The 16,310-nt window shown below is 40.3% G+C and overlaps 1 long non-coding RNA gene across 1 annotated transcript in view; it reads left to right on the forward strand.

The window, feature by feature from the left end:
• Nucleotides 1-618: 618 nt before the first annotated feature.
• The window catches only part of LOC135329595 (uncharacterized), a 91,395-nt gene continuing 75,703 nt past the window's right edge, over nucleotides 619-16,310 (forward strand). Inside the window, exon 1 of the long non-coding RNA XR_010391157.1 lies at nucleotides 619-688. This is a non-coding gene — a long non-coding RNA (uncharacterized LOC135329595). The remainder of the gene's footprint in view (nucleotides 689-16,310) is intronic.

The following is a 16,310-nucleotide window of genomic DNA, read 5'->3' on the forward strand; positions in this document are numbered from 1 at the left end:
ATGGTGTGATACTCATGAATATGCAAAATTCTTTTCAGTCTGTAATTATAAGAATCATTGAGCCTATATATGCATTTCACAGGATGCCCTGGTTGCATAGAGCAGCAGATGTATTTTGGTGACAATAATCAATAGTTGAAGAGAAACTCATGACAGTCCTAGGAACTCATTATGGACCTGACAGGCTGCTTCTGCTCCAGGTTTCCAAGCCCTTCTGTGGATTTGTGCCCCTGGATTACTGCATGTTTCTCTGTCTCCTCTGCTCTCAGAATAAATCTGCTTTCCTTGACACATAGCCAGCTGCATCGTTTCCCGTCCGTTACTTTTTCTCCCTTGCTCACATGTCCGCCATTGGACACAGAGAAGAAAACCACTGCCTTCTCTAACCCCATCCTCCTCAGAGCTTAGACACGTTTCGCCCAGCAATGGCTTTGGGAGGGAGAGCGAGGTTACCTGTGGAAGAAGGACGGGCCGTTCGCTGGGTGATAGAACATTGTGTTAATTATGCTTTTCTGCTGGTATTTTGTTTGAAACGTTACTTCCACCTGGAGATGAAATGGCCTCCGAAGCTACCATCTAACATCTCTTTCTTACTGGTATGTTTTGCAGTTGAAGTCCCGGCTGGCCTGAAGTCGACAGCAGTGGCTGAAGGCAGAACCTCACCTGGGACGTTCGAAGCCGAATGCAGGTAGGGTCCGAGCTAAAGGTACCGCGGTTATGGCTGGCACTTGCACTCTGCCTCCGAGCATTACTTCTGTGGTGTATCAGATGCTCGCTAATGGATGGAGGGGATGGTGAGGTGTGTTAATGACCTCCCTTTCAATATTGAAAGTATTAAGGGAAGACCAAATTCAAGAGTTATTCTAACAGATCCTAGAATTTAGCCATCTTAGCCCATATTAAATAATCTCCTAAGACAAAAAGGTAGAAAAGAAAGGAATCCTGATTAATTCAGAATCGACTGAGACACAGAAGAGAGGTAACTTAGACACCTATAGCAGCTTATCATGGAGGAAGATGATTATTGCAGTATTATGTGTGTCTGGGGACACAGACAGCTGTTTGCACTTTCAAAATATCACCCTGGGACTAACACCTCGCCATACCAATATAAGCATGTATTTTACAAATTGAAATACCTGTTTATCAGCAATATTAAGGCATCTGTGTTTGTGGGGGTCTTATTTTCAGCAGCCAATTATATTGCATGTGTTGGTCTTGATGAAGAGTGTCAAGATGTATTCTGTGTTACTAAAGGTCACATCAGTATTTTGCATTTCGTTCTCACTGCTCCTGTGTCTACTTTCATAAGATCTCTCGAGGCTTCTCCATACCGTGTACAAAGCTCTTCAGAAAACACTGGTCCCGCATCTATATGGTCGATTCCAAGCATTTGGTATTAAACCCAGATGCTTATTCAGGTGTTGTGATGTTGACCCATCTAAATTTCTATGGGCCGTTTGGAGGTAACTGCAAATATCTGGGAGAAACAAGGGTGTTCCCCCTTCGAAAAAATCACACGAAAGGCATAAACCGGTTAGCCTGACAACTATTATCGTACGGTGTACTACTGTTTAGGAAATAGTTCTTTTCAGAAAAAAGGCTTCAAAATTGATATGTTTCATAAGACTAGGGTGTTATTTAAAATACTGGGGAAAAAAAGTCCTAACGTATGACGAGGAATCACTGTGTTATGAGAAGTTGTATGTGTTCAGGGTTGCTTGGCTCTTTATTCTCGTTAGCGTGAATGAGACAGAATATTTGTTCTTAGGCAGCAGTATAGTTGCTTTCTAGTGAAATTCCTGGTGGCTTTCGGCACAGCCAGCCTGCGGTGGAGCTGCTAGGACACAAGGTACTCAGTCAGATGCAGTGAGCCACGGGCTTACGGATTATAAGCCAGTTTTCCCCCGCGGTACACGTCTGCCGGGGAAGGAAGGGGCACCTTACTCCATGGAGCAAAGAGACCAGCTCCGTGCCGCAACTGCTGCCCTTTTTCCCAGGCTGGAGGAAATCTTGGCCCCGGCACAAAGCCAGTACAAGAAGGCAGGAAAGAGGGGGGAAGTAAATTTGTAGGCACTTTGCAGTACTGGGGCAAACTGGGCACTGGACCCGTTCTGAGCTGGTAACAACTTCGGTTGCATTTACAGCGTTATAGCTATGTATCGCTCCTTGCTCAGGACTCGTGGCAATTTAGCACCTTTAAACTGTTGACTTTGTGCGTGCCAAAATCCGATGGAAAGGTGTACATCTTCATGGCTAGATGGATGTGGGAAGCGTGCAAAAATGGCCCTAAAATACAAACGAGTGACCTGTGGTGTAGCAGAAGGGGATCTTGTCATGCTGAGTGCTCTGCAATCTGCTGACAGCAAGCCTTCATATTGATTAACTACCTTCTTTCTACTGCCATAACATAACTGAAATCCAATATGTTACATAAATAAAAATCTTTCTGGTTATTAAGGGGTCATTTATTTGGGGAAAACGTCCACACGAGTGTATAGTCCTTATTCATCCTGGCTGGAATTGATAAATAATTGGGTTTTACGTGGAAAACCTGCAGGGGGTGAAAGACTGGTGGGGTGGCAGGCTCCTTCCACGGACGGGGTCGGGGTGCAGGACTCGGGGCCTCACTCAAGGCTTCGCTTCAGGACTCAGGGGTGAGCCGGTGCCCGGACCTTGCACCTGCGGCTCCGGCCACGTTGGGCACAGACCCACCCGATGGCTGGAGGCAAAACTCTTCAGATTTTGTAGGTATGAACTGTGGCCGTAAAAAGAAATCTTGCCCACAGGCTTCCCCCCCCACAGCCAAAAAAAGGCAGAGTATGGTCTGTAATATGGAAGTGCCGCCTGGCACATCTGTACATTTCAATTTCCAATAAGCCGCGTTCTCTAATCACACGGCTTCTAATCTTCCAGCACCTCGTCGCAGATTTTGAATTCAAATTTCCTTCTTTTTGTCTGTATTTAAAAAATAATAATAATCATTTTCCATCTATTACAAATAACAATACAGATCCCCAGACTGAATGCCGAAGTTGTAATTCAATCTCGGGCTTTGGCTGCCATTCATTGATACCTCGAGCTGTGCTCTTATTATTTATGACATCAGCAGAAACTCTCGATTGAATTGCAGCCTTATATTTAATTAGGGACTATGTATTATTTTGTATGCAATATCCAGAATTAAAAATAGTCCCTTTCCAGAGCATAATGGGGGAAAGGCAGCAAAGTTTGAATATATATTCTAATTGATATTTCTTGTACTTATTCTAAAAGTAATCAAAACGTATGTTAAATATTAATTATAATATTTTTACTGCATTGTGCGCCCTGATTTATTGCTGCCTCTTTTGGTTCACTTTTTAATTACTGTACATTATAAGAAAACTAAAGGATTTTTAAATAGGAGAGTTATTTAGCATTGAAATTAATGTATAATTCAATATCAATCCTCATAGCGAATGTTATATTAAACGTAATGAACAAAAGGTGTATTTAACACAGTTTGCAAGTTTTTTTTTTTTTTTTTTTTTTTACTTTTTTTATTTTCTCTCCTCTCACAACATGCCTCTCAACTCTCTCCACATTTAAAAGTCAGGGACAAAGCTCATAAAGGAACAAAAGAGTAAAATCAGGGATGGTCTTTTTTTAAAAGAGGTACAGTTTCAAAGCCTGGAGGAAAAAAAAAGATAGAAATCAAAGTGCTCTTGAATACAGAGAACATTTTAAAGGAAATATTGAACTGTTTGCTTAAAAATCTTACATTATTGCCTTCTTTTTTAACTCGATTCCTTTTTGAAGGAGAACACCAGATAGGGACAAAGAGAATATTTTCATGCAAAAATCAGGCACAGGTACAGAGGCACAGCCAGACATCATTTCAAGTGGGCACAGGAATTTAATTCAAGTTATTCTCTCCTTTATTCCACATTTAACAAAGTTGAAGGATTTATCCACCTCTCTGACACTAGTGCAGACTTCACTAGGTAACATTTGTATCCAGTGGCAAGTAAATATTGGGCTGGATTTTTATGTCCACCTGAAATGGATTCTGGTTATAAACCTCAGCAACTGGAAAAATAAGTTTTGTACCACTGTGGAGCTCTGTGCAAAGATCTGTTATGCTATTATCGTTAAGAACAAAGCTATTACTTTTATTTGCCCATCAGGGGTCTAATTCCTAGACTGCCAAACCCGTTTTTTGTAGGGGTAAGTTCACCTGATATTTGGAGGCAGCAAGATCTGAATATCAGAAATATGCTACACTAGCTGAGAACGTGTTCACACACCATGGCTGTGGCTGTTTTAGAAATATCCACAGAGAAAGAGGTAATGTAGTGGGGCCTCACTAATGTACTTGCTATTTTATCATGGGAGAAAGAATAAGGTAATATTAAACTCCTGCACGAACGGCTACTGAACTTACGACAGAAAGTTGTTCAGGTCATAAAAATGACAGTAGTAAATGAGGTAGTGAATTTGGTTGTGGCATCTCGTGGCATTAGGGGTTCATCGTTAGCCCAAGCACCTCCTCTTCTAAGCTACATGACCTGGTTTCCTGAAAGGAGAAATGAAAAAAACATGTTTGTTTTTAAATAAATAACAGATCCCTCACTAAATCATCTAACATACTGTCTATTTATATTTCATAAGGACAAATGTTTCTGACAACTCTCATAATAGGTCTGTACAAGTATGCCATGTTCTTCCCGAAGAGGCTTCTTTGAGTGACATAAATTGCCATTAATGAAAATTTTAACAATTCAGGCTAAATAATTTTTTAACTTTTAACGTGCAGAGATACAACGTAACATGGCAGGGCTCGCAAGAGAAGACATTTGTTTTGGAAAGAAGTTGCACAGTATGTTTATTCATAGACTAAAATAAAAGCAGCATGAACATTATTTTTTAATAGCTCTGCTTGTTGGGTGGCTGTGCAGAAACATTGATGCATTCCTTCAATAAATACTGGAATATACAGCACTGTAGTGCCTTGAGGAACTCCTGAGTGCCCAAATGTTAAAAGTAGTGATCTTACAGCATCAAGCAATGATATATCTTCCAGTAGGTCACCTGAGAACCTGATGGTGTAGGTGAAATCATGCAACAACACACTTTTTTGGTCTTTAATGACACAGGGACAGTCAAGAAAAAAACTGTTATTATTCCTGCAGAAATCTGTTCCCCTACCCAGCAAAATCATAATATTGCAACCTTAAGAGGCAGGTAATGGAGAAATCATATATATGGCAGAAGGGAGCAGGGAGGGGAACTTCCTTGTCACTCTTATTCCTTTCATCATCAAGCTATGTCTCGGGTCCACTAATCCATTTGAAATTCTCATATCACTGTCACCTACCCTCCTCCCTGCCCAGGGACCCCTGACGTTGGCATAGACAGGCGCCTGTCACTTGCGATGAATTCTGGGTCTGGTCCGCTGGACTCCTGCAAGCCCGGCAAGGATCATCCCAGTTGTGTAGTGTTAGTTCCAGCTTTCCTCTTATATAATAGCAGCACCATTTGAAAGTCACAAAATACAGTTTCGATAAATGGCTTTCAGATCAGATAAATGTTTCAGCTCGGCTTTGTAGTTTACAAGACCTGACAGCCATCTATTTTAAGTATACAACGGACTTTCAAACATTGTTGTTTAAATATCTAATAACTGTTACATAAGAACTTGGCACTAACAATGCCATAACGCATTCCTTTGAAAAAGCAGTAAACTCACCTCTTGGAAAGGAAAAAGTGGATATTGCCACTTAACAGTGTATTGTGAGTGCATTCTCATTGATTCAGTCACAGTAGTTTTCTTTTAAAATATTCCCCAGTTGAAACAAAAAGTCTGAATTCAAATTAAGCATGCATTTTATAAAGCCAAGACTGCGGACTGAAAATGAACCTACTGCTGTAACATAGGGTCCTTTCTGTGTTATGAGTATAAGCAGTGCTCTAATAATAATATACATCAAAATCATGCTAAATTTATAAAATAAAAGTATGCAGTTCTATTGTCTATATATTGTACCGAAAGACTTCAGTTCAGCAAATGATTCATATTAGTTATTTACTAATCCCACTGAAGTTAATATATCCAATTGCAGACAATAAAACAAGTGAGATTCTTAAAATTAAACACATCCTTAATTGCTTTGCTGAAATTGGATGGTAATGTCATTATGCTAACAAACACTCACTTATCTAAAAGAGGGTGATGTAATCAAACATGAGTGAGAGTCAGGGTAGAGAACTGGTATCTTTATTGTAAAGCTGCTGGAGTCCAAGGGTGGCTGAGCAGAACCCGTCCAGGGGACTTCTTAGAAAGCAGATATGATGCAAGTGAAATGCAATCCAGGGTAAAAAAAAAAAAAAAAAAAAAAAAAAAAAAAAAAAAAAGGGGTAAAGAAAATAGACATGTTGCAGAATTTGTTCTTAATTAAAATTCAAACTGACAAAACAAAGCCTGCAGGCAGGCATCCATTAGTGCCACAAGGCATAAGAACTTGGAAATGTATTTTAGGGCAATAGCTTTAGCTTTGTGTGTTTCCTCTGCCCGTAGATGTGGAATTATTTGTAGTCTTCAGCCTGAATAGCAATCAAGGGGGCAAAGGAAGAAAATGGTTAGGGCTGATCCCAAATAGGCAGGAGTCTTATTAGTTGTAATGGAGTTGGACTAAGCCCTTACTAAATTTCCCCAGAGGCAAATGGCACGTGGGGAATTTTGTGAGGAAAGTAACTGAAAGTTACTGTGCAACTGTGGATTTTCAGTGAAACACGTCACTCATGTTCTTAACCTGCCTGTACATATCAAGTTATCATTACTGAAAAGAATCGATTATTCTGCCTCTAATCCATACTTTAATAAGACAGAGTAGGTAATTGTAATTGTTAGTAAGCAGAGGGGTCTGGGAAGCAACGTATCTGGAGCGTATAACAGACTGCCGCTGATTTACATCTTGATCTTGAGTAAATCGCTCAACTTCTGTGTACCAATTTATGTGTGTGTTAAATGGGAATGATATATATTTGCCTGATTTTTAAAAGCATTGGAATGAGGGGAAGAAAGCAGTATGACTAATGTAATCTATCATAGTGTGGTTTCTATCTAATTTTCTTTATAAAGCACGCAGTAGTGCAATGCTGCTGTATCTTGCGAGCCACAGCAGCAGCTGCTAGTAGCTAGATATCCTGTTTCGGTGCAGGAGGAACAAAGTCTGAAGAGGTTTTAACTGTGTCACCCTCCTAATTACTGATTCATTTTCCTAATTCCCTTTTTTAATTTTTTTTATTTTTTTTAGCTATTCATAATTTCAGCTTACTCAGTACAGCAGGGCTTTTCTGGGGCTCTTGTGACCATCTTCGGTTGCCGCTGCAAATGGGGACTTCTCTGTTGATTGGAAATTGGGCTGTTACGGGGGTCATAAGTAGTATTAATGCATTACTGCAACTCTACCAAGGAGTTTGTTCAAATAAGCTCATCTGCCTATTTATGGCTACAGCGGAGTGTAACATAACTTTCTCCCGCTTTGCGTATACTGGTGTCAGTAGATGGTAAGCAGCAGTCAGTGTTTATTGGAGAAATAATTAATTAAAGCCAGAGGAATAATTTTCCCCTAGCCAACCGCCTTGCAGCTGTTTCTCCTTTCAGTAACATCAGAAATAAGGGCATTGATGCCCTGTGCGAAACGGCCCTGTCATCTGCCTCGACGGTCCTTCAGGCAAAAAGTGGTTGGAAGGTGCCCGCTTACCGCCCCGGGGCAGCCGCAGGGCTCGGCCGCTCTCACCGCTTCCTCGTGCAGCTTCTGGGGCTGAAACGAGATGCGAGGGTGTATCGCCGGGGAAGGTGTCCAGCTCCGCTTTTCGGAAGGTGCGATGCTTCGCACTGCCTGCATCCCCGCCGTGCGCGCGCCTGGGTCTGTGCCGGTGCACATCCCTAGTCTCTCCGTCTAATCCCGAACCCAGCTGGTTACTCATCCCTGGTGGCTCAGAGCAGCTAGCTGAGTCCTTTCGGGATCTTCTCTCCTGCATGCGAAAAGGTGCTCACAGACACCTTCTCACAACTGGAGATTTGAGGCCACAATTTATTTGCTTACTTTTAGAAAAATTGTATTCTCTCCCTCCCCCCCCAATATTACACCTTTCTTAGCGTGTTCTTAAAATCACCTCTTCAGACTCTAAGGCGCTTTGTGCACCTGTGAGTTTATTAAACCGAAACGCACAGGGTAGCTTTAGGCTCACTTTAGACTAATTAAACAGTTGTTTTCATCAGTTCTTGTAATTTATTTTACTATAGATAACGGGCGAATGTATCAGCCTCGGAATTGTATTAAATATTTCCCTCATAACATATTGTCAACAAAAGTCCTGCTGAATTAATGAATTGTGTGCCTGTTTGAAAGTGGGATTGTACTTGTCTAATTGTGGCATCAGTTGTCATAGTGACTATCAGCCAATCCATGAGCAAACACCCTTCCTTGGCAGTGTTTAGGTAAAGCAGCCTTTGTGCAGTTGTCAGCCGGAGATTTATGATGGTAAAAACTATATTTGGCAGCCAAATCAGTGTGTTGACCACTCTCTGTGCTCCTGCCCTTATTTTAACTTAAACACTTGATATTCCACCTGAATATTAAGAGACCGTGTGTCTCTGGAGCTGTTTTGTTATTAATAGATCACTTTTTATAAACTGTGTGTAGGATGACTAGTTATTTGTATATATGTCCAACAAATGCAGTTGCTGGTATTTTCTGAACGCGTAACTCCAAATGTCAGTGCTTGCAAGCAAGTGGATATTAGAGGATACCTTTTTATGCCTGCTATTAAAACATGTCGAGTGATCTATAAATTACCCTGTTGAGATAAACAGTGGATTAAAATAAGACACTCCCATTCTGTCATCACTGTAATATTAATCATTGGAGTTTTGGTCTTTAATGTTAAAATGTACCTTTTAGCAGTATATGTCACTCTATATTAAATTACATGTTGACTGACAGATTTTTTAATCAAAACTTGCATTCTCATTTTTGTTTTCCTCATAATGTCACAACAAGGCAAGAAAATAATTTTGCTGATGTCTGAATTATTTTTTTTTACACTTAGTACTTTATTCCTGATTGTAGGATTTGTTTTTCTTGGTGGTTTTCTTAAGTTTGACTTGTTTGGTTCACTCGAGACCCTGTAAATGCTTAATTTTTTCCTACTATGTGGGTTGGTGAAGGAAGAGAATCAGAAATTTCATTTAAAAAATGAAAAATATGCAGAATTTAAGGGTGGGTGCAAAAAAATGCATGATGTCAGCTAACAGAGGAACGCTTGTGTATGGCCACAAGTATGTCACTTCACTGGCTCTATATAAAAACCAAATGTTTTCTTGACTGCATCTATTTTTTACCATCATTTCTAATGAAGTTATGCTAGTGGATTTAGCAGCATAGATTTACTTTTTTAAATGCGCTGGACAACAACAGGGCCATGTGTGTAAATGTTTTTCTAATCCAAATATGCAGTTTTGAAGTTGCCTATTTTCTTTCATAGGGGAAGCAGCCTACAGCTCTTCTTGTAAAACCACAAAACTAATCATTCAGGACATGAATTCACAACCTTCTTAGGCTTGGTTCAGTGTTATGTCTCCGAAACACTGAAGGCCAAGTTCTTCTTTGCCATATGTGGGTACTACTGTGCCAGAACTCACATCAAAGAGCTAACTACATTTTAAGTGGTGTAATACTACATGACAACGGGTGTAATAACAATTTTGCTGGTAAACAGCCCGAAACTCCCACTGCTGTCGACATTCAAAGTTTGCATAGCGTCAAATAAGTAACTCTTTACTGGACATCTATGTTGTGTCCTTGCCCTCAAAGCAATTCATTTTGAGCGATTTCAAGGCGTGCTCTGACTCTCTGAGCTAATGAGGGTCCCTCCCCGTGGAAAGCTGAGCTTGGCAGCAAGGAGAGGGACCCGCCGGCCAGCAGAGCGCTTAGTGTCTCAGGCAGAACCCGATAATGAAATGAGGTCGCAACTTGTTCTTGAAGGAGATGACAAAGTTAGGGGTACGGAGCAAAGAGGAGGAAAGGCAAAATTCAGTAGTAGCCTGAAGCAGAGTGATGGTTGGGGTAAGTCAGTAAGTCCTGTCAGCTGCAGGAGATCCAAATGGACAAAAGATGGATGAATCAGGAGAGGAATGAGGAGAAGAAGATCCTTGATGCAAGAAATTGGGTCCTAGTTAAAATAGAAGGATCCTAGGAAGGAAGCATTTAGATCTTGACTGTTAAAGGTTATCTCACATCGTTTTTGCCGGGCGCATTCTGAAAGCCGGGACTGGAGAAAGGAAATATTTCTTTGAAACATTTTTATAATGCTTTATCAGTGTTACCATTTGGTCTAAATGCTCCTGCATGCCTCTTCCCCACCCCCCTGCCTCAAATCCCAGGCGTCAAAGCTCCTTTCACAACATATTGATAATAACCAACACAGTTGTCCGTCTTGGAAATAATAAAAGCTATAGACCGTAATAGATTTTTAAAGTTACATTTCGCATTTAATGCTTATAACTATATCACTGGGAGCAGGTACTTGGCACAAATGTCTCCACTGGAGCATAAACACCTTGGCCTATAGCCTCTGAGAGTTTATCAGTGCCATGGGAGATATTTCCTGCTATGTACATGCTCCTCTACAATGAATGAACAGCTTGCAACTACATATTAATCTACTTGATGACCTAGATCAAGAACAAGGAAAATAATGTTGATAAGTCAGTCACTTTTCCTTTTTGGTGTATCCCTGACTATTGGCAGTAGCAGAGAGGCAAATAGAGGAATGAAGTCTTGGGTTTCTGACAGGGGTCAATATAGTTAAGGAAACTTTCTTGCTTTAATTATTTCCGAGCCAGCCTGAACAAGCGGCTAGGTGGTTAGCACAGTGGAAGGCGAGTTTGGTTCTGCTGGGATTGATCTAAGGGCTGCTGTGTTTAGCGGTGTTACTGTACTGGGCTGGATGATCATGCATGGAGCTTCTCTGAATATATGGTATTGCAGTGATTTACAGCACTCAGGATCTGGACTGTCATAGTTGGTTCTGCAAGAAACCTCCATGTGCAGGTTATTTTTTTTTTCTTTGTGGTATCGCCCTGTTAATCTCTGATCGTTGTGTCCTGGCTCTAAGCAGAGTGTTCAGATCAAGGCAAATAAACTCGAGCATTATCAAATACTGGATTATGTAGCCTTGCAGTCATTCAGCTGCAACCTCTGCAGTAACCTTCGTATACACCCCGTATCCTTCCTGTTTATGCTCGTCTTTTCCTAGCACCTTTTTAAATTACACACCTGCAGAGGCACTGATCAGTGCAGTGTAGCCATAAAGGAAAGACATTCCTTTTTGCCCTCTTAAATACCTTGAAACACTGTGATTAATTTTTCACTAAAAATAATGTGCCCGAAATGGATCGGGAAGAACTTACCACTAATATCCTGTCGTCTAGTGTATATGAATGACATCCCACTCCCTGAGCTGTGACCGCTGTGTATTCCAACCCAAATTCCTCTTTTCTGCCACCCAAATCACGCTAGTTCTTATTCTTCTGCCCGTCAGGCTTAGACAAAACAAGAACTTTTTCCAGTTGAATAGAAGTCTCACAATAAGAAAAAAGTTGGAAGTGAGAAAAATATGATTGTTGCTGTTTCCAACAGAAACTACTCCCCAATGATCCATACAGTCAAGATGTATGGGAAATTAATACCTTAACACATATTAGTATGTCAAAATGGCATGCCTACTTACCCATTTACCAGGTTAAAGACGGAGACTGGTGTGACTTTAGATAGTCATTTCATTTCTGTGTGCCTCAGCTCTGTCATTTAAAAACAGGAATATGGATAATAAACAATAGCAGAATGTTATTGAGTCATTCGCATTTATAAAGCCCTTTGTTATTGTCTAAGCCTCAGTTTTCTCATTTGTAAAACAAGTGGAATAATTCATGTATTTATAGCTTTAAAGGATGGCTAATCTAATTTGACATCCTGCAGAGCAAAATCCCTAGCATTTCATTTAGTGATTCCTGCACTGATCTCAGTAACTCGCGGCCTAAAGAAAGCATGCTTTTAGAAAGACCTGAGATCTTAATTTCAAAAATGTCATGTGGCTGGTAACCTTCCACAACTCTTGGCAAATTGTGTCCTTCATTATTTATCCAAACTATTAAAATGTGCACCTTATTCACAGTCTGTTATTGATCATAATTCTGTAACTTTCTAGCATGCTTTGAGAAGCCTTATAAGTAATTTATTTTATCGGACAATTTGTACAATATATTCTTTTCTACCTAGCGCTGCAGTTATTCAGAGATCTGCAGGTGGCCTGTACACTGACATCCTTCTCCAATATCCTTTTTTTTCCTTTCAAATTTGACTCATACTGGCTGAAAGATCCCCAATAGATACTTGTAAAATAGCACCGGATAGGATAAAGATGTGTCATTAGTGATGACCTGTCACTGATTTTTCTCAAGTGGGTAGAGGAGCATTGACCAAACCATCAGTGAGAGCCTGTTAAGTGGAGCTCAGCGCTGCATCTGACTTTCTGTTTTACTTCCCTTCGCAGTTATGTAGCTCTCTGTTATTTCAGGAGTCACTGAAGTATGCAGAAAGGAGCATTGCAAGTGGTGGGGACCATCTGCTTCGGAGGGTGTTACTGGCAGCTTGTTTCCTCGCGGCATCTTAGTCAGGATGGAGATTTCTCTGATTTGATACAATGACAAAAATCTCCTCGTTGGTCCTGTGTGTCACCCTCAGCAGATTTCCAGTGCTCTGGCTATCATGCAGGAAGGCGGCTGGATACGACTGCAGACAGAATAAAGTCCGGTGGACAGGGGTCGAGGTTACGCTCACACACACATGCGCGCACACACGCACGCCGAAGTGTTGCTGTGATTGCAAAACAGTCTTTTCCAAATCTTTCAAAGTATAACTGTGTATTTTCCTGGCGTTATGTGTTTTGGATTGGCCTCTGTAAAAAAAAAAAAAAAAAAAAAAATCTGACTGTGAAATCCAGTGAGTCTGCTAGGGAAATATAATCTACCATTCCAAATTCCAGACCTAGGTAACTTGTTGATTGGGAATTCATTTGATTTTCAAGGCTACAAATTCAGGCAGTTGTCTCTGAGCAGACACTTGGCCGCTCTGCAGAAAACAAGTTATTTTTGTCCTTTTCCATTTCAAAGCTCTCTTTTGGGCCTACCATGAATGGAAAGGCTACCTTGGAGCTTGGATAAAATATTACTCTTCCTATATATATATAACAAACTAGTGGAACAGTTAAAATAACATAGGTGTAAGCTTGCCAAGGGGATTCGGTGCAACCATTAGGTAAGGCCTGCCAAATGTATATAGTTTCAGCTGTTAAAATTACATATTCATGTGTTTTCCATATATCTATTTGGCCTCTCTCTCGGAGAGCTTTGGAATTGATTTTTACTAGGCTACAATTAAAAATAACAATTGAAACAGGGTATTCCCCAGAAATGGCAAGGCAAGGAGTATTTGGTGGTCACTTGCAGACTTGATCGTTACTGTGAAGGAAATTCAGCCAGTCTGGTATCGTTAATAAGGAGAAACAATATAGAGACGTGGGGGAGAAGGTGCGGAGGACTAAAATGTCATTTTTGGTATAGGCTTGCAGATTTAGGTTGTATACAGGGAGTTTAAACGCATTGATTCTGAATAATTCAATCAAACACTATTAGTCCATCTTACTCCCCCCCATCCTGTCCTGACATCATCGTTTCAGAGCAGAATTCCCTGCAGCTTTGTTGCACTGGGCATTTTGGGGAACTCCGTCCCTAAGCCTGGTAACATCTCCAGAGCTGTTTCACCTCTCTTTCCAGAACGGCCCCGATCACTTCAGCAGGACAGCGGGCAGAGGTAAATGTGAGTGCAAGTGGTTTCAGGGTCAAAGCCAGAGCTAAGAGGTCCTTCAAGGCTGGATTCTGTCATCCCTGCTGTTGGCCTTGGTTCAGTAGTCCATCCTTAAATCTCTCTGCTCAGTGGCTGCTAAGGTTTATGCTTAAATCCTTCAATGTACCTAGGGTCTTAATGATTTAGCAAACAGCTGATATGGTTAAAGTGAATTTAGTAACTAAATGGCTGGAGTTTCTCAATGACGACAATTTTTTATAATGATCAAATTTTGAGTACTCTCCCCAAGTTCTAATTCAGATATCCTATAGTATACTGCTTGTGAGCACTATTTATTCATACAGGCATACATAGGGATTTCTGGAAATCTAGCTTAGAGTCTGTCTCTAGGAATAAATCACTACTATGCTAGTCTTGTTTTATGCTGATTTCCCTGGCATGTAACTCCAGTTTTCTGTATTTATAAAGTAGTGAATCAGGCGCTCTTTTTTTTTTTAATGAAGTACAGCCATGAGTAGTTGTTGCGATGTGTGTTAGTGCAGCATTTCTTTTCTGTAAGTTCTCTGTCTTATCAGAGCTACCTGTTCTGTAGGATTTGCAAAGTTGTCTTGATGTAACCAGAATTTATTAATATAGAAGTCTGTTCTTTCTACCCTATCCATGGATAATTATCACTTTACAAATTCCTACCCTGAAATTACTTTCTCCAAGTTTGATCAGTAGCATCAAGCCTATTTCTAGGTTGCTATGAGTACTTTCAAGAGCCATGCTATCTAAATATGAGAAGTCACGCTTTTGGTATATATGGATCTGTATCTTGCTAAATTAGGCAGGACAGTAGGGAACTCTTTCGAAGTACTTGCTATGGCTTACACATTCTCACCCACCCACCTCCAGAGTTTTTATGTGACCTGCGAAAGCTTCTGTTTCTTCATTCACTTGGGTTAAGCACTGACGCCACTGTCTTAAGAGACTTGTGCTTCAGATGGAAGCTGCATATATCGTTTGATGGTCAAAGCCGAAAATGGACTGAACAGACCTTCCAAAATATTCCAGCATGGAAATCCACTCAGCAATCCAATCAGTAGATTCCTGGGTAGGAGATGCTATATGTTTATGCCATGTTCTCTACCAGTCCATGCTGTCGTGCTATCATATTCATGTCACCCTGACATATCTCTAATTTTACATTTACAACAAGTTATCTTGCAATTTTGTCACATCAGAGCCATAAAAACAGTCCAATGCTAAGTAATTAGAAGTATTTTAGAACAATACGATGGTAAAACCAGGTGTAAAACTCCTTAAAGATATTAAAACCTTTATTTTATATATATATATAAAGGGAGACTATTTTTGTGATCAACTGCGATCCTATATGTATTCCACTGTCCTCCACTGGGACCTGCCATTTTCCTGCTCTGTAAGAAGTATGTGAATATTAATATGGCACCTTTTGGGCAAGGTTAGGGGGTTTTTTTCTTTTTAATAATATGCTTTGCTCTAGCTTTGAGGACAGGGTTTTCTGATCAGTCTCGAATAGCTGTGATGGTTGCTTTCGGTTTTGTCAATGTAATGTTCTGATTTCCCAGTCTGTAGAAACTGTGCACTGGCATCAGTTTGCTTCGGAAAGAGCTACAGGCTTCGGCTAGGAGGTTCTGATACTTCAAGAATGCATACATAGATGGAGAAATATTCCAAAAATTTTCATGCTGTAAGAAAACAATCAATTACAAGGGCTGACTTTTTTTTTCTTTTTTGGTTTGACATGAGTGGTCTAGGAACAGTTATTTAGAGCTGGTTTTTGGCTATGTATACATTTGTACTGATGTAGCAAGAATGCCTCTTGTCTTGATATCTTGTGAGAACTCAGTCGTAAACTCCTGTCATGTCTATTATCCTCTTCTCTTATTTCTCCGGTTCCAGTGTAATGTATGATAGACACCACTGAGGAGCTCAGAATATCAGTTTTCTAAATATACATCAAATCCTAAATCTCACAGCAGCACAACTTTAATTCTCTAGATTAAGCATTCAAAAAATGAGAAAAAAAATCCAGGAAAGAGAGTCAACTCATTCTTCCCTAAATTTAATGAATAAGTGACAAGCAATACCTTTTTTTCCTTTTCAGTTGTGTCTGAGTGCCTACCCTGAGTATAACTTGCACAAACAGTGGAAAACACTGCAAAATACTAGAGATATTTTGCAACTGCTTTGCACATCTGAAACAGTCTTTGCTGAGGGAATGCACCCAAGCATCTTTATTCTGCACACACTTGCAATGTCAGTACCCATGTTCACAACAGGAAAAAGTAGTGCACAGGAAAGCTAAATGCTAAATGTCTCGCTGGAGGTTCTTGGTGAAACTAGGAACAGTGCTCAGATATTCTGGCT

Source organism: Dromaius novaehollandiae, chromosome 12 (genome assembly GCF_036370855.1).
Source record: "Dromaius novaehollandiae isolate bDroNov1 chromosome 12, bDroNov1.hap1, whole genome shotgun sequence".
Classification (NCBI taxonomy): Eukaryota; Metazoa; Chordata; class Aves; order Casuariiformes; family Dromaiidae; genus Dromaius; species Dromaius novaehollandiae.